The sequence below is a fragment of the Sciurus carolinensis genome, chromosome 5 (genome assembly GCF_902686445.1).
Source record: "Sciurus carolinensis chromosome 5, mSciCar1.2, whole genome shotgun sequence".
Lineage (NCBI taxonomy): Eukaryota > Metazoa > Chordata > Mammalia > Rodentia > Sciuridae > Sciurus > Sciurus carolinensis.
The window spans coordinates 41,659,774-41,685,858 of record NC_062217.1 but is presented as its reverse complement, the minus strand read 5'-3'; positions in this window follow the sequence as shown (position 1 = coordinate 41,685,858).

Genomic DNA, 26,085 nt, shown 5'->3' with positions numbered 1-26,085 from the left:
ACAGGAAGTGAAGACAGTGGACACTGGCAGTAGGAGCAGAGGCTGTGAGCGAGGGAAGATTTGGAATGGATCTTAAGATGCTGTGACAGGGACTTGCTGGTGGATTGAAAGGGAAGATAAGGGGAAGAGGGAACAATGAACCCTAGAGGCTTTTGGAGTTGGTAAAATAAATTCAGTATGCCAACTGAATGTGGATATCTGTACTGGTGGATCAATACCTCGACCAGCACAGCCAACTCTCCATTCCGGCGAGGGGAGAAGGGGGATTCAAAACAAAGATTCATAAACACAGGTTTTGAAGGTAAAGCCAGGATCAGGTGGAGCTCTGCCCTCTGATGGAAATGCAGATCTAAAGCCAGCGATCTTCCTTTATATATCTCTCATCAAGTCAAAGACTACGCAAGCATTATTTTTTGTATTCAGGAAAGTTACCGAAACTAGGACATCTATGTAGCTTTTCTGCAGTTGCAATCCACAGTTACAAAGTGCAATGTTAGGAGCTTTGTGTAGCTCTCAAGATAGCCCATTGTTAAAAGTTACTGCAAAACGAACAGAAACAGGAGAAATGGAGTTGGTGAAACATTGTGGTTGTCTAGCATAAGAATTCCTCTATTCCCAGAGGCCATGTGCCTGAGATCAAGGTCAGAACCGACAGGACTTTTGCACAGAGCCTCCTCATGCAGGGCATTGCGATAGCAGCTAAGCATCCTGTGCCCTTGCACAGGAACATTCCCATGCCACAGCCATGAGGTCATCAGAGACCCCCAATCTCAGTCATGTTCTCCCATCCTCTGTTAACCACTCTCCACAGATCAAAATCTGCCAAATTATAAAATTTTATAAATTTCAATTTAGAATTCTGCATTTTTAATTTCAAAACAAAACAGCACCTAAATATGAGAACATTTGAGTTAACACAAATGTGTGTAGAAAAGATTATGAAGTTTTAATCAGGTTTAAGCTTAACAGAACCCCAGAGTGACAGTTGTCAAGAAATAGCTGTCATGCCCGGGCCATGTAAGAGAAACCTAGCATTTAGAATATGAAAAGCAGTCTTCTGGCAATTTCCACCTGGACAATTCTTCACTTCTGGGTTCCTCATTTACTAAGAGATGACTGACACACTGGTAGTCTCCAAATGAGGGTACAAGTGTGAAAACTGTCATCTGAGGAACAGTTGGAGGAATGACAAGTACTTATCATGAAGATTAAGGAGGAAGGAAACAGTACCCTTAAGGTACTGAGTTGAGAGTCATTATCAAACCTATTCTTTATCTTTACAGAAAGAGAATGGGCCAGTAATTAAAAATACAAGACAAATTACTCTTTCATAAATAGAAGATAGTTCTAATAAATATGTCCCACATGCAATTTGTTTAGTGAGGTAATGATATCCTCTATCACTAGAAGGATTCCTCATGTCTTTGATGACCCCCACCAGGAAAATAAATAGCAAATAAATTTATATTGATGGAGAAGATGGAGAAAGCAATCCTATATCCCCTCTCAGGCCCATATTCTGTGATGTCATAAGTTAAGGAAAATCCCCAAATTATGAAACAAGCAAATAAAATTAAAAAGGGAAGGCTAATCAAAGGTACACTGATCGAGTGAGCAATTTGGCATTTAATTTCAGTGTACAGGTTACTCAATGATGCAAGATTAAGGTAAGGGAAAAAGTCATCAAAAGTAAGTACTCGATTTTATATGGTAGGCCTAACACCAACCAAGAATTCTAAATGAGGAAATAATGTATCTATGGTTACAGTGAAATAACAATATACAGAATTGAATGACATAATTAAATCTTAAACCCCAAGGATTGTTCTGCTTATTATTTGATACCAGAAATAAAAGTGTAATCTAAAAAACAGAAAGTGGTTAGTCCTTGTGATGGTTAGTTTTATGTGTCAGCTTGGCTAGGCTTTAACCCCTAGTTATTCAACCTAACACCTCCAAATATTGCTGCAAAGGAATTTGTAGATGTGGTTAACGTGTCATCAGTTGACTTTAAGTAAAGGCCTCACCTGACCAGTTAAAAGGAGTAAAATCTGATGTATCCTCGACAAGGAGAAATTTCCTTTCTACAACGTAACAGCTCCTCCGCGAGTTTCCAGGCTCCTAGCCAGCCCCAGAGGTTTTGAACTTGCCTGGCCCCCACAAATGCTTGAACTAATTCCTTAAAATAATTTTTTGTGGATGTAGGTGTTACAAATTCTTATCCCTGTTTCTCTGATGAACCCTGACTTCAAAATTGCAGTGATTTTTTTTCAAGGTGAAAGGCCAGGACAGCAAAACTGTCCTAACTTTAATGAATAAATTGGAGAGCATGTCTGCTCGAAAACAAAGTGAACCTATGTTTGTTTAGGTTTGTTTTTATCACTTTCTATATTTATATCATACTTTTAATTAACATGGTACACTAAAAACATCGAAAAACAGAGGTACTAAACCCTGATACAATGGTTTCTACTTTCCTGCTCCTTTTTTTCACATAATTATGTTCAAATAAATATATACTGTATATACAGTGTAAGAACTCAACAGTGTATTACAAGCACATGTTACCACAAAGCCTTTTCAATTGTTTATATTTTAGCTGCATGACATATACCATTGATTGAATACATAAACATTTAAATAGTCCCCTATGGAAAGTGTATGCTATTCCTAATTGTCCCATGACCCGAGTTATCACCTTGACCATGTGTATGGGTGTTTCCATATTTGGACTCATTTTCTGAGAAAAAGTCTATGGATAGAATTCTGGAGTCAGTCCTAATATTCAGCAAGAATACTCTAGTGAACGGCTTCCTATCCACGGAACTGCACAGCGAGCCCAATAATCCCCACTGAGGGAAGTGGCCGTGGAGTGGCAGAGCAGTGGCATTTGGGCTGGAGCACAGGAGGCAAGCTTGGCTAGCAGCCTGAGACCCAGAGAGCTAGAGCCAAGGCAAGCCAGGGCACCTGGATCTGTTTCCCCTGGGCTAGGACCAGCCCTGCGCAAATGCCTGCTCCACAGAACACTGCAGCTCCAAACAGAGCATCCATGATCCCGGACTTCAACCCCCTGCTTCCCAAGGGGTGGCAGAAAAATGGAAGTGGAGCAGACTGATGAGATTGCAGGGCTAACCAAGAGCATTGGTACTTTTCCAAACCCTGATTAGCATAAACTTGGACCAATGGTTGACCCAAATGGTATATAAACCTCTAGACTAGCACACTCAAGTGGCAACCTCTATAGATCCCCTCTCAGCTTTTGACAGCTCAGTCTCTTTTTTTCTCACATGAATAAATCCTACTTTTTTCCACTCAGTCTTCCATGTCTGTGCATTTCTTTCTTTGAATTCACAAAGCAAGAGCCTGGAAAGAAGTTGGCAGGAACCCCTGGGGTCTGCTGCAACACTGGAGAACACAGCCTGCCATTAACAGCTGCAACACACCACGCAGTAGTAGTGGAGAAGAATCGGGCTTTGCCGGCTACGACCCTCAGAGGTGACCCTGGCAGGCATCCCCTGCCTTGACTGACTGCTAGAACACTACAACACTACAACTTGACTGACTGCTACACTACAACAGACTCTTGGCTGCACAGGCCTGCAGCTTATGTAGATCCCACCTGCCAACCGAAGAAGAGATCTAGTTTCATCTCAAACTCCAGTTTCACTAATGTAGTCACACTGCTTGAACAATATATTAAAATATGTCCATACAATTTAGTAAACAGCCTTTTCCCTTTGCCTATTAAGTGTCCCCGTTCCACCATGATCAACCCCCCTCTCTTGGAACCACCTGACATCTCCAGGATTGCAGAAATACAGGATTAACACCTGTCTGCAAAAAGGGAACATGCTCCAGCACTGTAACCAGGGTCCTCATGGGTTAATAGATGTGTTTTGCCTGTTAACATATTTTGAAATCCCCAAGTCAGAGGCATCGGTATAAATTATGACATTTACATTAAGTAGCTTAGTTTTAACATCTCATTTAACCTGTATTGGTGCTTTACCGTTTATTTTCATACAGTTCACCCTCTTTTGATATTCCTAGACTCTTCTGAGGCCAACAATGCCTCCTTTTGTTGCCCAGATACTTCCCAGGCCCTACCCCACCCTCTACATTGGTTCTTATTCTTTCCTGAGACATTTTAACTAGAAGTATCTCTCTTCTTTGCCATTTCATCCCCAACTTCCACTTAAGTAAATCTTAGACCCTACAGAGAGCCTATCTTCTCCCCTGTGTAGGAAAAAAAGAATCGACAGATTTATTTTTTGACTTATTGATTATGCAGACTGTATTTCTTACTTTTGTTCTAAAGACATTTGGGCTTTGGAAGATCATAAAAATAGTACTGTCAGGGCTGCTGAGAGATCAGGCAACTCTGAACTCAATGAGCAAGCTATTTTTCTCTTTCTGAAGTAAATACTTGAGGGGACCTAGTCTTGACAAAAGAAATAATCATTCTTTGTACTTATTGGAAAAAATACATGGAGGTAATTTATGATGAACATGTTTTATCCAAAATGTTGTTCAGTCAAAGTAATCGATCAGGCAGGGTTATTGCTTCATAAGATAGTCACTACTCCTGTGGCTACTGCAATACACACTCTAAATGTTAGTATACATCCAAGTCAGTTTTGGGGTTGTTCTCACAGATCATCTCCTTTCCTTTCAGTAATACCAATTAGTATTGAGACTCGCCCCTAAAGCAACAATGAGTATGACAGAATTAATTAAATCATTAAAAAAAAAAAAAAAAAACAGGTGGGCCTAGTTCAGAATACCTGGGGATTTAATCCTCAGAGAAGATAACATGGAAATAATTTAAGATGCTACAAGAGAAACATTCCAGGAGGAATTGCCATGTCAAAATCCATTAAATGGAAGTTCAAAAATTGTCTTAAGATACTCTTCAAGCAGATGGAACAGAATTTGATTTTGTTTTCAAATGAAATTGATATCACCAAGGAACGAATATGGACATTTCATCTGAAACGCATTAAATATTATTGACAGAAAAAAAGTAGGTGAATACCTACTTATATAATTCATATGGTAACCAGAATATGCAACCCATAGGAACCTTGCAATGTAGTTGGCAAGTGAAGAGAGAGTCCAAAAAAAAGTACATTAAGTGCCAAATAGGAAAAGAACTTAGAAAAGGCAGTGAGGCCACACAGCTCAAGCACCTAACCATTCCTGGCAGATGAACCACATCAACCCTGACTATCTCATTCCTATCACTGGTGTCTAATAGCCACTGACAATTATTCTAGGTACAGCCCCACCAAGGAAGCATTACAGACTAAACTATACCATGCTTTTGTATATCCAGGCTATTTTCATTACAAGTGGTATCCGTCTCAAGCAAAAGGTAAACAGTAGGCAAATGGACATGGTATTCAACAGATATTATCACACTATTATCACCCCAAGGCTACTGTGTCTCCTGAGATGCAGGCGACATGTCCTATACCATGTATGAGAATCAGGTCTCTGACTACTTGGTGACACTATTCATTTGAAATTCAAATTATTCTCTGATAAAGAAACCATTGAACAAAATGATCAAAATAAACCCATAAAGTACGCTAAACAGAATGTAAGCTTCATCAGAGGAAACACAAACTATATATACAGATTTGAAGGAGTGACAAAAAATTAGTAAATACAATCCCAGTTACTAAGAATGAATAGGTCTGTACATATACACTTAGAAGTGGCAGTTGTAATCCCAAAATATTCAAGTTCATCAAAATAGATTCTAAAAAGAGGATAAAATCCATAATGAGCAAGAATGACATAAATAACTCATAATAAATGATACTAATAAACTGTACTTAAAGAGAAAATAAGGCTCCTGGTAGATGCTTTGACTTTTATTTCCATAAAAATTTGACTCACATATAAAGACACCATGCAGATTCATACAATTTAAGTATTCTGGGAGAATTTTCAAGTATTGGGTCAAAAACAACAAAAATCACTTAATATATAAGAAATCATTTTCTTATACATTTTCCCATATGGGTGGGAAAATAATACATTGTATTAGGATATGAAAAAAGAAAAGTTTGGGACAAAGATGTGTTGGTTTATACTTAATGACCAGTTTTACAGAAAACAAAATTGATGTGTAACATTTGACTACTTTCATGGTATAAATACTACTGCTATGGCCCATCCCAAGCTGTCAAAACATCACTCATCACAGAGTCGGGAAATTTGCTCTTGTGAGCTCATCATACCATCCAGCTCTAGCACACTACTGATTTAGGGGTGCTATGGCTTGCCTCCAAGGGCTCCTGTGTTGGAACCTTGGTCCTCAATGTGGCAAGACCTTTAAGAAGCGGGGTCTAGTACAGGTGTCTTAAGTGATCAATATTATGATTTTTCTGGCTTCCTACCTTCCACAGTGCTCCCTCTCTCTTACAGGCACACCCACCATGACGCCTGTTGCAAGATGACACAGCCAAGGTACCTTCTGGCAGAGGCCCAATCAGACTTTCAACCTCCAAACATGAATGCTAATTAAACTTTTTCTTTATATGTTATTCAGTCTCTTCAGTCTCAGATATTTTCTTACAATGAAGAATTGACCAACACAGAAGACAATGGAAAATATGAGGTTTCTTTTTCTGTTTTTTGTTTGTTTGTTTGTTTGTTTGTTTTTTTTTCCATGAAACCAGTCTTAGTGTTTATTGCCTGTGGAAACAGTTTGGTAGCAAAAAGCCAAGTTTTGGTGCCAGGTGCACATTTGGGTAAAAGAATCTGTCACCGTTTACTACTATGTGCTCATGGGTCAGTTATTTCATTGTTCTTAGATTGACTTTCCCATATGCACAATGGAAATAACAAGAATATCCACGCTATATTGTTGTCATAGACTCAAAGAAAGAAAAAAAAAGAAAAGAAGCCCCTTCTCTAATCTTAACGTCTCCCTCCAGTACAACCTACTGGCAGAGCCTAACACCAAACTAGTTGGCAAAGGAGAAATATAGTCTGCAATGTTCAGATCTGCAATCACAAAGTAGGATGAAAAGGAGTAGATTTCGATATAACAAATAGCTAGCTTACTCCTGGAATAAAGGCAATAAGAACCTGGATAGCTCCTCAGACTTCAGGAACTAGGGTCAGCGACTCAAACACTGTCAGATGTTTCTTCAACCAAACATCACCCTCATTCTACCCTTCAACCATGGATGGACTCTTTCATAGGTCAGAGATAATAGACACTATTACAATCCAGCACCATAGCTCCCAATCAAGACCAAGTAGAAGTTGGGGGTTGGGAAAAAGTCTCTCCTCCAGCTCTATTATAATATGTAAATTAGGAAGTATTTTTGAGTCATGGCCTTCCTTCAATACGACCAAGATAGTGTATAACTCTGATGCCTGTTTTAGTCTCTTCTTTGCTGCTGTGACCAAAAGACCTGACAAGAACAATTTTAAAGAATGAAAAGTTTATTTGACACTCACAATTTCAGAGGGCTCAGTCCATAGATAGGTGACTCCATTGCTCTGGTCCCCAGAGGAGGCAGATCATCATAACAGAAGGGCATGATGGAGGAAAGGAGCTCAGGACAAGGCCACCAGGAATCAAAGAACATTTCTCACCAGGGACAAAATATAAACACCAAGGTCATGCCACCCGAGAGCCACTTCCTCCATCCACATAGTAACTCCCTGTATTTACCACCAGTTATTAGTGGATTAATATACTGATTAGTACATCCATAATTTCACCTCTGAATGTTCTAGTATTGTCTCATACATGGGCTTTTGGGGGGACACCTCACATCTAAATCATAACACCTTGTGTAACATATGCCCAACTCTGTAGGAAGGAAATGGGGAGCTTTAATGGTAGTCCCATAGGAGCACACAGGTGGGGCAGAGAAGGAAAAGTTTCCCAAAAGAAGGGGCAGAAGATACAACAACAAATATTCATGATCAATATTTCCAAAGTAGCCTCATATTTCATACCTCACTTTTGCCTTAAGACCCTGTCAAAAAATTACAGAGATGGATTCTTAAAATCTAATGCACAAGAAGACAATTCTGCTCCAGCATGACCAACTTGTTCACTGTGCTTGATCTCCTCTACCTCCAATTAAGCAATGACTAAAATACATAAATAACCAAGGAATGGTGATAGACACAATGGTGGATCACAATGTGGTTAGTCATACTGCTGGTTGAGTTTCACTGCTACAGCTTCATAAAGGCAGGGGGAAAGGCAAGTTAAGGTTTATGTATTAGAATAGTGGTTAATGTTTAAGTTTCCTTTACAGAGAACCAAGAATAATTAAGACCAAGAGGTTTTTATTGAAGGAAAGAAAGGGATACTACTGAGACCTAGTTTAGCATTCAATTTATTAAACTCATGCTATAGAATTAGTCTGGGCTGCTTGCCACTCACAGGCCAATCTTTGGAAGCTGAGAGATGGTAGGAAGGAATAAGTTTATTCAAGAATAGGTATCTTGGAAGATGGAAAGACTATTGAGCTTAAAGTCCCATCTTGGGGGAACAGGGGCACAAAGGGATCTTTATAGGGGAAGAAAAGGAGGCACAGTGAGACAAGGACAGGAAGGCCACCCACTGAGTGGGGCCTTTACCAACCAGGGCGTGTATCCGCCCCCTCCCCTGCCAGCCAGAACATCACAATCGACCTTGACCTCCTGGTGCCAGTTCCTATATTTTCTTAAGACAGATCTATTACTTTTCTGCAAATTAAACCTCACGTCAGTTTATGTGTTCTGTGTCAGTTGGTGCACTGAACTAAAGATGGAGAAGTGACATTCAGAGGTCACCACATGTTCTGCATTCTGTAAATCTGAATAGATTAATTTGCAGTGAACATCTTAACCATTTAGGTGGGGTCTCTCTTTACAGAATTTAGAATGATGGACAAAAAGAAGGGATGGGGCTGGGGATACAGCTCAGTTGGTAGAGTGCTTGCCTTGCAAGCACAAGGCCCTGGGTTCGATCCCCAGCACCACCAAAAAAAAAAAAAAAAAAAAGAAAAGAAAAAGAAGGGATGAAATACTTGCAGAAGAGTAAGGGAAGGGAACCTACTTCACAGAAGGGCAGAGTGAGGGGTAGTGAAAAATAATTCTGCCAAGGACTACCCCCAAAACAACAGTCCTCTAACACTCATGTCTGATAAAAATTTGAAAATCAGTTTTATTAAGCATTTAGACATTGATTATGAATTTGATGAAATTCCTTTAAATAATTCAACGGTAATTACAAAGTTATATGTTTGATTCTTTGGAGTATCTCAAAGCATCTGAAACAGTAAACCATGCACAATGTCATTTCAAAACTTATGATACCTTTACATTAAATCTAGTTATCAAAATTCTAAAACATGCTTAGCTATTCTCTCTTATCCTTAATTTGACACATTGCTAGTGTTACTATTTTAGATGATCTTAGAGTTTTGTTATTCTTACTAGACCCAAAGGAAAAAAAGAGTCTCCCATAAGTCAAGACTATGGATGCTCAGTTGCTAGATAAGTGACTCTGGGCTGGGAATTTGGGCATGATCATATGGTGATTCAAACAGGTTGACACTGACATTCATAAGGCGAGTAATTTTATTATAATACGTGTTTTAAATTTCAAGTTTTTGGAACCTGGTGCCTTTTCTGCAAATGATCTATTTTAAAGATTAAATGTCCTAATCTCCAATCTATTGTCCTATCATGATGAAAGAGGAACCTTGTCTATGGACATTTAAAGGTATGTATTTCCACCAGATTTAATTATTGGAGTCGTCTGGGGTTTAATCCCTATGAATAAGTAACCTCCTTTGGAGATCAGGCTGATTTATTTCATCAGAAACTAAAGTCCTGAAATTTCTATCTTCAGAGGTCTGATAAACTTTCGTATCCAGTTTACTAGGTTATTTCGTGTAACAGCAAATGCTAATCAGAGCTGCCTATTCTTGCCAGAGTTCCTACTTTGTACAGGATTTCTTTTCTGCTTACCCAGACAGAAAGAGTAAGTGTATCTATATAACAAGGTCATTCCTCTTGGGGGTCATCCTTGGCAGAGTGACTCACTTTCCAGTTTTTTAAAGAGGCTCTGTAGACAGAATACTACGACATGCCTAGACATGCCTTACAATCCAACAATGGCACTCTTTGATATTTAGTGATGCTTAGCCACTCTTTTCACATTTGCCAAACCCAGAAATGACCAAAACATCCTTCAGCAGGTAAAGGGACAAAAAGGCCATGTTATACTCAGAAAATGGATGATTACTCAACACTAAAAAGAAATGAGCTATCAAGCTATGCAAAGACATAGAGAGAACTTAAATGTACAATGGTAATGAAAAAAATCTGAAAAGGTCACATACGTCACATACTGTATAATTCCAACAATTGACATTTTTTAAAAAGCACCGGTTTCCAGGGGTTAAGGTAAGGGAAGAACGAGCAGGTATGGAGGCTTCTAGGACAGTAAGGTGCCATAATGATGGTACGTGTCACACATTTGTCCAAGCTCATGAAATGTGCAACCATGAGTAAACCCAATGTAAACCATGGACTTTAACCAAATGACTTTCATACCTGTTAACACTAACACTTTTCATAATAAAATGACAAAGTCCACCAATTTCCCTAAAAGTATGTCTGAAAGCTTGACCTCAGATCTAAACAAAACTTAAGAAATGTCTTTGGTTTTGTTTTTTTTTTTTTCAATTCTCTTATTATAAAATAGACCTCTCATCATCTATTTTTCTTTTTGTGGCATTGATTTTTCAGATGAGACCAATGGTCATATTTAATATTCCACATAATGCTTTGCCTAACTGATGCTTCAGTAGATTCAGTTGAAACATTTTTGCAAGAATGGTTTAGTGGTTATACTCTGTACTTCTCAATGCTTTGAATTTGAGGCACATAATGTCAGTTGTCCCACTGTTAGAAATGCTGTTTGGTCACTCGGTTAAGATCATCACTGGCAGATGTCTCCAGTGCAAAGGTTGATTTTTTTTCCCTTTGTAAATAGTAAGTAATCTATGGGGTGACATGTGAATTTCTTGTTCCCCAAAACTTTTACCCATTAATTTTAATATTAATATTTTTATTCTGGGTGTTGCAAGACTGCAACATTCCAACATTTTTATTTCTGCACTTATTAACTGACATGCCGTAGTAACATTTTTTCATTTATATTTTCTCCATCAGTAGGTACAAAATACAACTATTGTATGTGAGGGCACAAACCTCCAGTAATACTGAAATCCCCAAATTGAGATAGGCACTAGAAAGTTGGCTGGAGATCATGTAAATATTCCACTTTGCACACAAGCGTGCTACACCATCACATAAGACAAGTAGTTTAAGAAAGCTCTTTTGATTGACACCACTGCTGTCTAAATTATTTGCAAAGATTTCTTTATTTGTTTTAAGATGAATAAATACAATTTGAAATAAACCAAAATTCATTATTCCCGATGCATAGTGTTAGGATTCTAGAAAGATAGAGAAAATTATTAAAAGCTGGCTTATCTGGGCCATGGAAAAACTAAGCAAATAACTGTATAACCCCTACCTCCATACATGCTGAGAGAAACAGAATTTTAATACTTACTACTTAATTTATCTTCATTTCCCTTAATTTCTGATGTGCTTAATGCAAAGACAACATGGGGATGGGTTGTTAAACTTCTACACAAGGCATGTAACTTATAATTTGTGATTCCCTGGGGTTCTCTTGAAAAGTAGCCAGAAATTGCCACAGGTGCAGAATTCAGCAGCTTGGAAACTGCATTCAAGGTGAAGAGAGACCAATTTCATCAACTGAAAGCATGATATGTAGAATCTCTAAGAAGCTCACATGTAAGGAACTCACCTACTTGCATCTTGTGTCAAAACAAGACTATGACAGTGGTTCCAGTACTGGCCCTCTGATTTTAACAAAAGTGTCTATCAAAATGAGGACCCCATCTCTTAGGAATATCTCCAGAGAACTTCAACAAGGCTTTTTAAAAGTTTTAATAGTTCAAGATCTTCTAAATAATCAAATAGCCTATGTGATTAAGAACATTTCCCCCCTGATCTGGGGTTCTCTCTCTTAAGGGTAAGAGATGGTAAGTGGTTGAAACACTGTAGAAATCAAAGATTATTAAAAGACCCTATTAAACTTTTGCAGGATATTGTGATTACGCACTTGTGTTTCAATCAAATTTGAATAATGGAGTAAATACTCACTCATAGAAAACACTAGTTTTTAGGGATTATGAAAAGAAGATCGAAGAAAACCAATGCTACTTGAATGGAATTTAGGAATGCGTGAAATATGGGAATGGAAAGGCCAACTCATAAAACAAACAGTACCTAGTACTGGTTTCAGAAAAATCAAAACACGTACTATCTCAAAAATATACTCTATGCCTTCAAGTAGATAATGCATCATGATTCATTAACTCACTCCGCTGAGGAGGAAGACCTTCCCAACAGTAAATCTCCAACAGCCTGAGGAGGGCCTTCACTAGCACAACACACCCCATGAGTGACCGTTGAACTACGGCCCATCTCGGGGCACCAGGTAGGCCCAAGAATGTTATCCCCTCCCTTTTTCCCTCCTCTCATTCTTTTTTAAGAGTTGTACTGCTGAAGGAATTTTAAACTTTTGTGAAGGTATAAATATCACAGGGGTTGGGGATTTAGCTCAGTGGCAGAGTGCTTGCCTTGCACACACAAGGCCCTGGGGGAAAAAAAAAAAAAAAAGGAAAAAAATCCAAAAAAAAAAAAAACACAAGGTAACAAAAACATCACAAAATGTAGGACAGTCAGGTGACTCCAGGGCAGAAGTTTCCTTTATTCTAAACTTTAATCTCTCACATATTCATGGAGATTCAGGCTTTAGTCTTTAGTTCTCACTAGTTCTTCATTAACTGAATAACTGGTCAATGGCTCTTCTGTTCTGCTAGATAATAATCTATATAATGGCCAGGACCTTGTCTATCACTATTTTAAATGCTTAGCACATAACAAAAAAAATTGATATATTTTTATTGAATGGATAAATAATGACTAATCAACCCAATCATGCAAAACTTAGTCCAAAGTCACAACTGACTCAGGGAATCCTCAGAATCTTCCACAGATGTCAAATAGCAATGATTTTCTTCCCTCATAATATTTATATTGTCATCTCAGTGCCTCCCTTGAGCAAATCCAGTTCTCTGTGGGGTTCCCTGGGACCCATGTCTTGCCAAAAAATCACTCTGTTCACACAAATGCAGTTTCAGTCATCACTATGAATATTTCTCATTTGACCAAATGCATGCGATGCCCTGATACCAACCAATACTCTCAGTTCTTCAACACCAGCTAGAGTCCACTTCACTTCTGATACCCACTCTGGAGTTAGTGCAGACTTCACAGGTTAAGGACTCAGTCATAAGACTGTCCCACATCAAATGACATTTGCAAAGGGTGAAGTCAGATGACTCATTCCTGCTCAGACAAATACAAATTTGAAGGTTCCCATGTCTTCCCTGCCTCAGGTTCAATAATTTTCCATAATGATTCATAAAACTCAGTTAAGTAATTCACATACTATTACCTCTTTATTGTAAGACACTGTTTTATAAAAACTAAATGGCAGACATACATAGGGCAAGGCAAGAGGGAAGTGCACAGTGTCCATGATCTTTCCTGTGAGCTGCTCACTCAGAACTTCAAAACATTCACCCAACTGGAAGCTCCCCAACCTGTAGTTTAGAGGTCTTTAATTAAGTGGGCCTCATTAATTGGTCATTGTTGATTGAACTCAATATCCATCCACTATAACCTCCCTGGAAGTTCTAATCAAGGTTCGGTGTTTCTGGCAATTAGCCCCTTCCTGAAGCTGTCCAGGGACCCACCTACGTTACCTCATTAGCATAAATTGAGGTAGAGCTGAAAGAAGCTTAATATGAATAACAGAAGATACACCTATCAACTTTATTGCTCAGAGATTACAAGAATATAGGAGTTTTTTTGTTTGTTTCTTTGTTTTATTGTAAACAAATGGGATACATGTTGTTTCTCTGTTTGTACATGGAGTAAAGGCATACCATTTGTGTAATCATAAATTTACATAGGGTAATGTTGGTTGATTCATTCTGTTACTTTTTCCCTTCCCCCCACCCCTCCCATCCCTCTTTTCCTCTATACAGTCCTTCCTTCCCCCATTCTTGCTACCCTCCCTAACCCTAACTCTAACCCTAAAACTAACCCCTCCCACGCCCCATTATGTGTCATCATCCACTTATCAGCGAGATCATTCTTCCTTTGGTTTTTTGAGATTGGCTTATCTCACTTAGCGTGATATTCTCCAATTTCATCCATTTGCCTGCAAATGCCATAATTTTATCATTCTTTATGGCTGAGTAATATTCCATTGTATATATATGCCACAGTTTCTTTATCCATTCATCAATTGAAGGACATCTAGGTTGGTTCCACAATCTGGCTATGGTGAATTGAGCAGCAATGAACATTGATGTGACTGTATCTCTGTAGTATGCTGATTGTAAGTCCTTTGGGTATAGGCCAAGGAGTGGGATAGCTGGGTCAAATGGTGGTTCCATTCCAAGCTTTCTAAGGAATCTCCATACTGCTTTCCAGAGTGGCTGCACTAATTTGCAACCCCACCAGCAATGTATGAGTGTACCTTTTTTCCCCACATCCTCGTCAACACCTGTTGTTGTTTGTATTCTTGATAATCGCCATTCTAATTGGGGTGAGATGGAATCTTAGGGTGGTTTTGATTTGCATTTCTCTTATTACTAGAGATGTTGAACATTTTTCCATATGTTTGTTGATTGCTTGTAGGTCTTCTTCTGTGAAGTGTCTGTTCATTTCCTTAGACCATTTGTCGATTGGGTTATTTGTAATCTTGGTGTTTAGTTTTTTGAGTTCTTTATAGATTCTGGAGATTAGTGCTCTATCTGAAGTGTGATTGGCAAAGATTTTCTCCCACTCTGTAGGCTCTCTCTTCGCATTGCTGATAGTTTCCTTTGCTGAGAGAAAGCTTTTTAGTTTGAATCTATCCCAGTTGTTGATTCTTGCTTTTATTTCTTGTGCTATGGGAGTCCTGTTGAGGAAGTCTGGTCCTAAGCCGACATGTTGAAGCTCTGGACCTACTTTTTCTTTTATAAGATGCAGGGTCTCTGGTCTGATTCCGAGGTCCTTAATCCATTTTGAGTTTATTTTCGTGCATGGTGAGAGATATGGGTTTAGTTTCATTCTGTTGCATATGGATTTCCAATTTTCCCAGCACCATTTGTTGAAGAGGCTATCTTTTCTCCATTGCATATTTTTGGCCGCTTTGTCTAGTATGAGAAAATTGTATTTATTTGGGTTTGTGTCTGTGTCCTCTATTCTGTACCATTTACTGATGATATGATTATATACTTAGAGGAACCAGGAAATTCCACCAGAAAACTTTTAGATCTCATAAATGAATTCAGTAAAGTGTGGGATATAAGATCAATGCACATAAATCTAAGGCATTTTTATACATAAGTGATGAATCTTCAGAAAGAGAAATTAGGAAAACTACCCCATTCACAATAGCCTCGAAAAAAAAAAAAATACTTGGGAATCAATCTCACAAAAGAGGTGAAAGACCTATACAATGAGAACTACAGAACACTAAAGAAAGAAATTAAAGAAAACCTTAGAAGATGGAAAGATCTCCCATGTTCTTGGATAGGCAGAATTAATATTGTCAAAATGGCCATACTACCTAAAGTGCTATACAGATTCAATGCAATTCCAATTAAAATCCCAATGACGTTCCTTACAGAAATAGAACAAGCAATTATGAAATTCATCTGGAAGAATAAGAAACCCAGAATAGCTAAAGCAATCCTTCGCAGGAAAAATGAAGTTGGGGGTATTGTAATACCAGAACTTCAACTATACTACAAAGCAATAGTAACAAAAATGGCATGGTATTGGTACCAGAATATAGGAGTTTTATAGGAACACAAGCCAAATACTTTACTTGTTAATGCAGCTGGCTTATCACTTTTCATCTTCCTCTTACCCATGACTACATGGAGAAATCCAATCCCTATTTAGGTTGAAGTCCATTGTCAAACAGTAACATTACCCTGGCCTGTAAAATCTGCTACATGCCAGGCCCTGTACCTAGTGTTTTATTTATACTAATTCAAACTTGATAACAACCCTTTGAGATAGACACCTTTTTTCCCCATTTTCCACAAAAGAAAATTGAGGCACAAAGTAGTCAAGTAACTTGTCCACAGTGAAGGTGATACACAGGGAAGACAAGATTCAAATCCCAAGGCTGGCTCCAGAACCTGATCTCCTGAGCACTCAACCAGTATAAAAGACTCTGTTAGGAGGATCACCAAGTTTTTGCATAAACTGAATTCCTCATATCCTACTGAGTGGTTGTAAAGATTAGATTATAAGATACAACTAACAGTGCTAAGCTATTCTTTTTACAAAAATGATGATTTCCAATTTCCTATCTCCTACTTTCTTCCTTTTTCTCTTTGCTCTTGCTAAGCTCCTCCAAGACAAGGTTATGGAAAGGCACGGTTGTTTCTAAGAGTTGCTGAAAGCAGGACAGGAGAGGTTCACTGGACATATCAACAAGAACTCTAGAAAACAGCCTCATATCAACTCCCACCAAATGTGAAATCTTAGGCAAATGGAATTCCCTGAACCTCAGACTTTGCACAAGAGTAAACGGAATTCAATGTGGAATGGAAAATGGAAAATTTTATTACTTCTCCTGAAAGACAATCTCTTGAAATCAAGGCACTATGTCTCCCAATTCTGTTTGTTTTGTGGGGTCCTAGGAAAACTTTGTGTTTCCATGCAGCAAAGAAAAGGAAGTTGTTAGATAATATCTAGACCTGAGAGGTGACCCCCCCCAGGTAGACTCTCTTCGTACATTCGTTTCCACACTTGCAGAAATGGCTAGCTCTCCTTCTCTGGTAAAGACACACTTCTGATTGATTTGTGTGACCTGGGAACAATGTGAAAGAATGTTTCTATTTACCCAGAACTAATATCAGCAACCTTTCTATGGCAAATAGCAAATACTGTGTTCATATGCCACAAGTTAGTTAGAAATGTCAGCCTTCTATTATTAATGCCTCGTCCCTGCCGGTCATCTTCTTGGCTGACACCTAAGGAGACAGCTCCACCCTCAAGTATGCTTATGCATCCAGCTCAGATAATGAGCCCATTAGCTGTCCGCTCCAGCCCTGTCGAAAGTCAACATAGAGAAAAACATAGGTGACTAAATTTAGTCAAGAAGTAACTCTAGGGCTGGAGTTGTGGCTCAGTGGTAGAGTGCTTTCCTGGTATGTGTGAGACCCCTGGGTTCCCTACTCAGTACCACATAAATAAAATAAAGGATCCATTGCAACTAAAAAAAATTTTAAAAAAGAAGTAACTTTAAAGAATGAAAATAATGATTGGCAGGAAGAGCATAAGACTGAACCTAGGCTATAACTCAGAACATAAACCCTAGCATGTCAATGCCCAGCAGGGCATCTTACAATAGGTAGGAGCATCACAATGTGTAACTGAAGCAGAATAAAGTAACTGGTAACCCTTGAGAGTTCCCACTATCCATGCTAGACTCCTACCACAAAATGAAAACTCATAACTTTCCTACTGTTTTTCCTACCCCCGCTCACTCTCCTTCATTCAATAAAGGTTGCGGCACTTCTTATCTAAAACAGGTTGGTAAAACACAGTCTGCAGACCAATCACTTGTTTTAATAAATAAATATGTAAATGCCCATTTGTTTGTATATTTGTTGGCTGATTTCATGGTATAACAGCCGAGTTGAGATGTTTGCAACAGAAATCTCATGATCTATAAATCAAAAGTATTATTTGGCTCTTAAAGGAAAAATGGACAAATGAATGGATCTAAATTTGAGGTCATAGGTTTTGATTCTGGGCAAGATGGAGAAAATACATTCTTCACTGTTTCTGCCACTGAGTTCAATGATAAAACTTGGACAGAAGCCATGGTGACGATACTGGACAACTCCGAATGATAAATACTTAGGGATAAAGACCACAATTCAAAGTACCAGTGGCAAATTTGACATTTTTCTTCCCTCTGGTCAGAATGCCTTTCACTTGGCCCCCCACGAGGATATTGCTGTGGAAGTCCAAGGCAGAGCAGGATAACTGAATCCCCATGTTTCTTGTCAAAAGACTGAAGGGTAGATGTTAGGAAGGTAGAAAATACTGGGAAGACTGTCAAGATGAAGAAGCTTGTGAAGTAACCACACAAATTGTTTATTAACTCTTGGGTTTATGCATGAACTAAATATATGTTGGTAAAATCTTAAGAATATGAAAGATTTTGAGAACTGAACTACTCTCCTCCTATACACAAAAATCAACTCAAAATGGGTTGAAAACTTAAGAGTAAGACCTGAAACAATAACATATCTAGAAGAAAACATAGGGGGAAATCCTTATAACATTGACCTTCACAATGATTTTATTTCACTGTGATTTTTTTCCATCACTGTGACCAAACGACCTGACAAGAATAATCTAGAGGAGGAAAAGTTTATTTGAGGGCTCATGGTTTCAGAAATCACAGTCCATAAAATGGCCAACTTCATTGCTTGGGCCTGAGGCGAGGAAGAACATCATGGCAGAAGTGTGTGGCACAGGAAGGCCACTAGGATCATGGAAATCAGGAAGCAGAGAGAGCTCTGCTCACCAGAGACAAAATATGTACCCCAAAGACACACCCCCAGTGACCTACCTCTTCCAACCACACCCCATCTGCCTACAGTCACCACCCAGTTAATCTATTCAAGGGGATTAATTCACTGATTGGGTTGAGGCTTTCATAACCCAATCATTTTACCTCTGAACCTTATTGTCTCACACATGAGCTTTTGGGGGACACCTCATATATAAACCATAACAGATTTCACAGATACGACACAAAGTACAGGTGACTTAAACAGAGTGTCATTACATTGAACTACAAAGCTTCTGCATAGCGACCAATCCATAGTGACAAGATAACACACAGAATGGGAGAAAACTTCTACAAACCATATATCTAATAAAGCTTGAATAGATAGTTCTTCAAAGAAGATATAAAAAGGACCAAAGGGTACTTCAAAACGAAACCAATCATTAGTCACCATCAAGAAAATGCAAATTAAAAATCACAATAAAATACTACCAAACAACTTTCAGGGTAGCTTTTATCAAAAAACAGACAACAAAAAAATGTAAGTGTTGGTAAGGATGTGACTACGTTCTGACTCTTGTTCACTACTGACAGGAATGTAAAATGGTACAGCCTTTATGGAAAACAATATGGAATTTTCTCAAAAATCTAAAAACAGAACTACCATCCAATGTAACAATCCCACTTCTGGGTATTTATCAGGATCTCAGAGAAATATGAGCACTCTCATGTTCATTATAGCACTATTTATAATAGTCAGGATTTGGAAGCAACCTTAATATCTATGAATGGATGCATTTTTTAAAAATTTAATATTATTCAGCCTTAAAAAAGAAAATTCTGCAATATGTGACCACACAAAAGAACCTTGAGGACATTATACTAAGAGGAATATCCCAGCCACAGACAACCATTGCATGATTCCACTCATATGAAGTATTTTAAAAAATAATCAAATTTATAGAATCAGAGTTAAATGGGAGTCTCTAGAGGCTGGAAGAGATAGAAATGGGAAGTTGCTAATGAAAGGCCATAAACTTAAGTAATATGTATAGGCTTTAAAGATCTACTGTGCAATATTGTACCCAAAATCAACAATATACAATAGACTTGAAAATAAATCAAGAGGGTAGATCTCATGTTAAGTGTTCTTGCCACAATTATGTTTAATAAAATAAGAGAATCGAACTAAGAATTGAGCTAAAGGCTCCACCCACTTCCCAGACTGTCCGCTCTTCGATATACAGATGGAATGGATCCAAATAATACTGTGAGGCTTTGAAAACTGAGCTGGAATCACTGCATGTGGAAGGCAGTTTGAACTTGCTCCTAAAACAAAATTACCAACATTCACCATAGAAGTTAAACAGGACCCGATGTCTCACAACAGGGTATTTAAAATTATTTGGCATACTAAGAACTAGGAAATTGCCCATTCACATGGGAAAAGACAACACAGAGATGTCAACACTAAGATGAAATAGACCTTAGAATTATCTCACAAAGACTTTAAAGCAGCTATTATTTAAAATGTTCCAACAACCATTAACACTCTTAAATAGAAAAATACAAGTCTCAGCAAATAAATAAAATGCATAAAAAAGAAAATGAAAATTTTAGAACTTAAAAGTACTGTTTTAGTTTGAGCTGTTACAACAAATTACATCTGTAATTCGTAATATAACAAACATTTATTTCTCACAGTTCTGGAGACTGAAAAGTCCAAAATCAGGGAGCACCTACTTCCTGCTTTGTAAATGGTTATCTTCACAAGTCAGAGAGCAAGACCCCAGGTCCCCTCCCCTTTTTTATCATCTTAGGAGGGCTCCACCCTAATGACGTAATAGCCCCAAAGGTCCCCCCTCCAAATACCATCACATTGGGGTTAGGCTTCAACATGTGAAGTTTGAGGACATACAAGCTTTCACTCCATAGAAGGTATAAGAATTTTTAAAATAAACTAAGGCAAAGGGCTTACAGTTGAAACTACTGCCAGGGTCAGTCGCTCATGCCTATAATCACAGGCGCTCAGGAGGCCAAGTCAGAAAGATCACAAGTTCAAAGCCAACCTCAGCAATTTAGCGAGGCCCGAAGCAACTCAGGGAGACCCTGCCTCTAAATAAAATACAAAAGAGGGCTGGGGATATGACTCCATGGTTAAGTATCTGGGTTCAATCCCCAGTACAAAAAAATGAAACTACATAGATACTAAAACAAAACTTATATACACATTTAATACAATATAACAAGTTCAGTTTCAAATGGCACAAACATTTCCTAGAAATTCATAGCTGTCCTTTTAAACTACCTTGAAGATACTTTTACCAATCAGGAAAATGTCCTCTGCAGACTATGTTTACTTACAGGTCTTATTTGCTTGTTTTAAAGAAAACTGACATCACCAAACTGAGTCTTTTACCATTGTGATGGGCTGACAGAGAATGTTATAGGCCAGATTATAAGGGAAATGACTAAAAAGACTCCATTTTGCTCTGAGACTCCATGTTATGTAGGAAATAAGCTTCTCCCATAGGAACACCTCAGCCTCTGTACCCATCATCAGTTACTTCGTGTGACATGTTAAACAATACAAAATGACAATTCTTCTGTAATAAAAAATTGCTCTCTTTTGATCCCTATTGCTCCTAAACAATGTACCATGTAAATAGTAGTTGTGTGGATGTTAGTAACCATTCTTTAGTTTATACCTAGGTGACCCACTTCCCCCTCTGTTGATGATCTCATGATGTTAATTTGTGATTTAAAATCATAGCAATAGACACTTATGATTAATGTGATTTTTGGTATAAGAACCCCTACAACCCTGTGGTCAGGGCTATTCTCCCAATAGCCATTTTTGGGGCATTGTGAGAGACAGTCAGCCGGCTGCTTAATAAAGACTCTCAAATTTGGACTTCTCAGTGGTAATGGGTCTGTCCTTAAGTTGTACCCCATAACAACCATATCCAACAAAATTTTCTGGCAAATGCCTCTCAAATACTTGCCACATTTACTGTGACATTTTGTGCCAGTCAGGAAGAACAATATCAGAGACAACTGGGTTGTGTCAAAAGGACACAGGAGCTCACCAGAAAAGAAGTCTACCAAAAAGAATATGTGCAATTGGTTGAAACACTGTTTTAAGACCCAGGAATTCATAACACTAATTGTAAAAGAGAAAAAGGAAAAAAAAAAAAAAAAAACTCATTGGAGATCTCTGGAAGTAATCAAGTTACCAATTCATTATTCTTAAAGTTGGCAATTGGAAAGTAAGAGGAAGAAATTAGTCACCCTGCCTTCAATACAGGTCCTAGTTAATGACTGGAAAGATTTCTTGTTTGTTTGTTTTCTTTTAAGTATTCTAGCTAAACCACGTAGGAGGAATGATAGATTTAGAAATTCACTAATTTGCAGACATTAGTTGAAATACTCAATTCAGTCAATAAAAACAAATGGGATGAAAACATTTAACCATGGATTAATGGGGAGATTTACAATGGAGGTATCAGACTTGCAGCATCCCCAGGGTTAACACAACCAGACATTACTGCTTCCCCATGTGATGCAATAGGAAGCACATAGCATTCATCACCTGCAAAATATCTTGCGCAAAATGATGAGCCAGAATAAAATCAAGTATCTAAAGTCAATGTTCATTGACAGAAAACTCAGGAGACAGAAAATCAAGTTAAATGACAACTCAAGAAAGCAAACAAAATTCTAAAACTAGAACTTTCTTCAGATTTCTGTAGATATGTCTTTGACCAAATGCTACAACAAATCAAAATGTCATTAAGAAAGAAAAATGAGGATAGAGTTATATAGAAGAATCTTAGAAGCCATAATTAATGCACAGGTCTTATTTGGATTCTGACATGAAAGAAAAAAAGACATCTTGGAGACAATAGTATTAGATGTTGCTAAGGAATTATCTATCATTTTATTAGTTATGATAATTTTATTGTAGTTAGATAAAAATATTGTTTTTAAGAGATGCACACACTTATGTGTGAAGGTATAAAATAACATGATGTCTCATTTGCTTTTCAACACTTAATTAAAAAGTAAATATGGAAAGCTTTGACAACTCAAATCCTGATGTTGAACATATGGAAACTCAGTCTCTTTACTTTTGTATCACTAGTATGTTGACTTGCATGTAGACTGGTCTCATAGTTCTATGTTTAAAATTTTGTATTAAAGATATTTTTAGTAAGAATTATCATTGCAAATAACATGATGATATATCTAAGTCTCAGCTAAACTCCAAAAGCAACTCTGAAAAGGAAAATAACAAAGGATTCAGGTACATTTGCAATGTCATTTAAATATATGACTGTCTTTTTTCATGAGTATCTTTTGAAGTATAAGGTCTAAGATGTTTTCTTGAAAATGCAGTCACTTTTATTTGTAGTGTTAAAAATCTTGCTGTTTACTGGAAGGAAAAATCATCATATCTTTTAATAAATCAAACCTCAGTTCCTCCACTAAAAATGGAGAAAAGGTCAGGTGGAAGGTGGAAGGTCCCTAGAACTCACAACCCTCCCTCTCATCTAGAAATCTGCCTGTTGAGCTCTTGTAACTGCTTCATGAAGAACTCAGTTCCTCTAAGATTCTAACTTAGGTCAGAACATAGAACCCTTCTCTTAACACTCCCAAACAAAATTGAGGCAAGGTCATTTACACCAAGAGTTTAATGAAACTGAGGCAATACATTTACACAAGAGTTTAAGGAAAATTGGGGAAATAAAAAGAAAATAAGCACTGAAAGCAACTTACTGAGAGGATAGGGGAATAGAACTAGCAGCATCAATATCCCTTGGAAATCTGTTACAGAAGCACATACATGGGCCTCGCCCCAGACTTACTAAATCAGCATATCCAGGGACAGGACCCAGGAATGCATGTATTAAGCAGTTTTGCTATGATTCTTTTATGGGCAAACATTTTAAAATTACTGAACTTGATAGCCTCCAGATTCTGAACTGTTCTATGCACAATTAGAAACACAAAGGGACCTATTAAAAGTTCCAGCACCGAGTAGGCCTTACAAACAACCCATCAAACATCTCTGGGGGTGGAAGTCAGGCATCAGTAGCTTTTAAAACTCTCCAGATGGTTTCAATGTGCAACCAAACTTATGAGTCCAGAAAATGGCATGACCCAGGCATCAGTATTTTTTCAGAGCTCCTCACATTGCCCAAGTTCAACCTGGCCTGAAAAAAAAAAAAAAAAAATCAATGAATATAAGCTTACATACAAGATTCCGCATACTCATTTCCACTTAGGAATCTCCTAAGTGATCTCACTGCCTCTACTTGGCCTTGCTTCCCTACATACCAGAAATTCCTATAGACATGTTTGATGTTATACAATCCAAGAAAAAAAGACTAAAGGTCAGAAATTCTCTCTTCTACCCTTTTTATGTGCCTTCCAACTTTTGATTTCCTATTCAATAATTAGACTCCTGCATAGGTGGGCAATATCAGCAGAATCACTCACCACGAGAAACCATCCTTCTACCCATGTGGCATGATCTTATCCCAAATACCTCAATAGTCAAACCAAAATCTGCAACACACTAACTTAACATTTAATTCAAAAATTGTTTAAAAAAAATTCATGTTATCTATGCACAGCAAAATAATGCAATCATTGGGTATTCAGTAGCAGAGAGGTAATTAATACGCATATACCATGCGCAAGTATAAACTATACTCTGATTTATAATTGGATGAATTATATGGCATATGACTATTAAAGACTTTAGGTATTAATGTCCAAGTTTTCTGAGGTCCTTACCTTCCAAAGAAGAAATTCATTTCTGACAGGTGCCATCCTGAGCCACTGGCAGAGAGGCACTATCATATTGAGTTTGCGTTCAGGACTTTTATGATCCCAGACTCACCACTTACCAGCTGTCTGCTTTTTAACAAGTTATTCAATCTAGTTGAACCCTTAACCTGCAAAATGATAATGACACCTTCCCTGAAGGACTTTTATGAGGACACATGTATGTGATCTACTGACAAATTGCTTAGTAGGTGATTTATGGTCAATAATGGGTCATTGGTATCATTGTTTCCAGAACACAGCATTGTTCTTGCCTCTGTGCCTGATTTTGTCATACCATTAACTCTGCCTCGAATGCCTGTCCCTCTCGTCAAATGTTTCATTCAGCTAATATTTGAATATTTGCTATGATGGCCCTTTATTAGTTACTGATGACAAACAGACAGTCCATGCCCTCATGGGAAGACAACTCAAATTTCTAAGTACTATGAAGGAAAAGTACAGGGTGAAATGAAAGTGCACAAGCTGGAGGCCTCTAGTCTGAGGAGGCAGTGTCAAAGAGCAGTACAGAATAGGGGCTAAGAACATGGACTGATGCCTATTAGTTGTGTGACCTTGGGCATGTTATTTCAGCCTCTGTGCTTCTGCTTCCTTAGTACCTAAGAAACAGTGTTGTCTGGAGAATTAAATGCTGTGCAATCAACACAATGTCTGGTACATGGCAAGTGCTTAGCAAAGCCCTGATCTTGTGAAAACCCTCTTCGGTGTTAAGACTTTCTATGAGATTTTCCTGTCAGGCAAGAGTAGATACAATAAATGTTAGTGCAATGAATAAAATGCACATTGCTAAAGTCATAAGTCAGGTACTTGCATCCACTCCTAACTCTACTTCACTTAACGTGACAGCACTTATTTTGCCACCTAGCTTAAGGTCTTCAGTGGAACCTCCACACAATAACTGCTGATGCGTTCTACTGGCGCTCTCTCCAGGAGCTCCGAAGGGAAGAGTGTTTTAGCAGAGAGGATGGGCCATCTGTGTTCTAGGACAGCCTAGCAAGTCCACCCTGCTACTTCATTTTATACCTGTCCATGATGACTGTCCTCTTCTAATGTACAAAATTATATTTACTAGTGCTTATTTAATTTCCTATAATCCCCATTTTACCAAGGAAGAAATTATATTTCAGATGTGAAATAATCTGTCTGAATTTGTGGCTAATAAATGGCACAAGTCAGAACTTCCTCAAACATGAACTTCCAAACTTCTTTCACTGAAGCAAGAAACTCAAAAACGTTGTCATGTTCAAATCCATCATATTTTTAGGAAATGTCAACAAATACCTCTAAAAAGTTCAGAAAGAACTAAGTCTGTCTATATGTTTAAACATGCAAATGTTCCAGTAAAACCAACTGCCTTGTAATTAGATTATTTCCAACACATAGGCATTGATGCCACTCTCTTACTAACAATTATAATAATAATAAAAAAAAACCCTAACATTTACAAAATGTTTGTTATATGCCAGGTACTGTGCAAAGTCCTTTACAGGCATTATCTC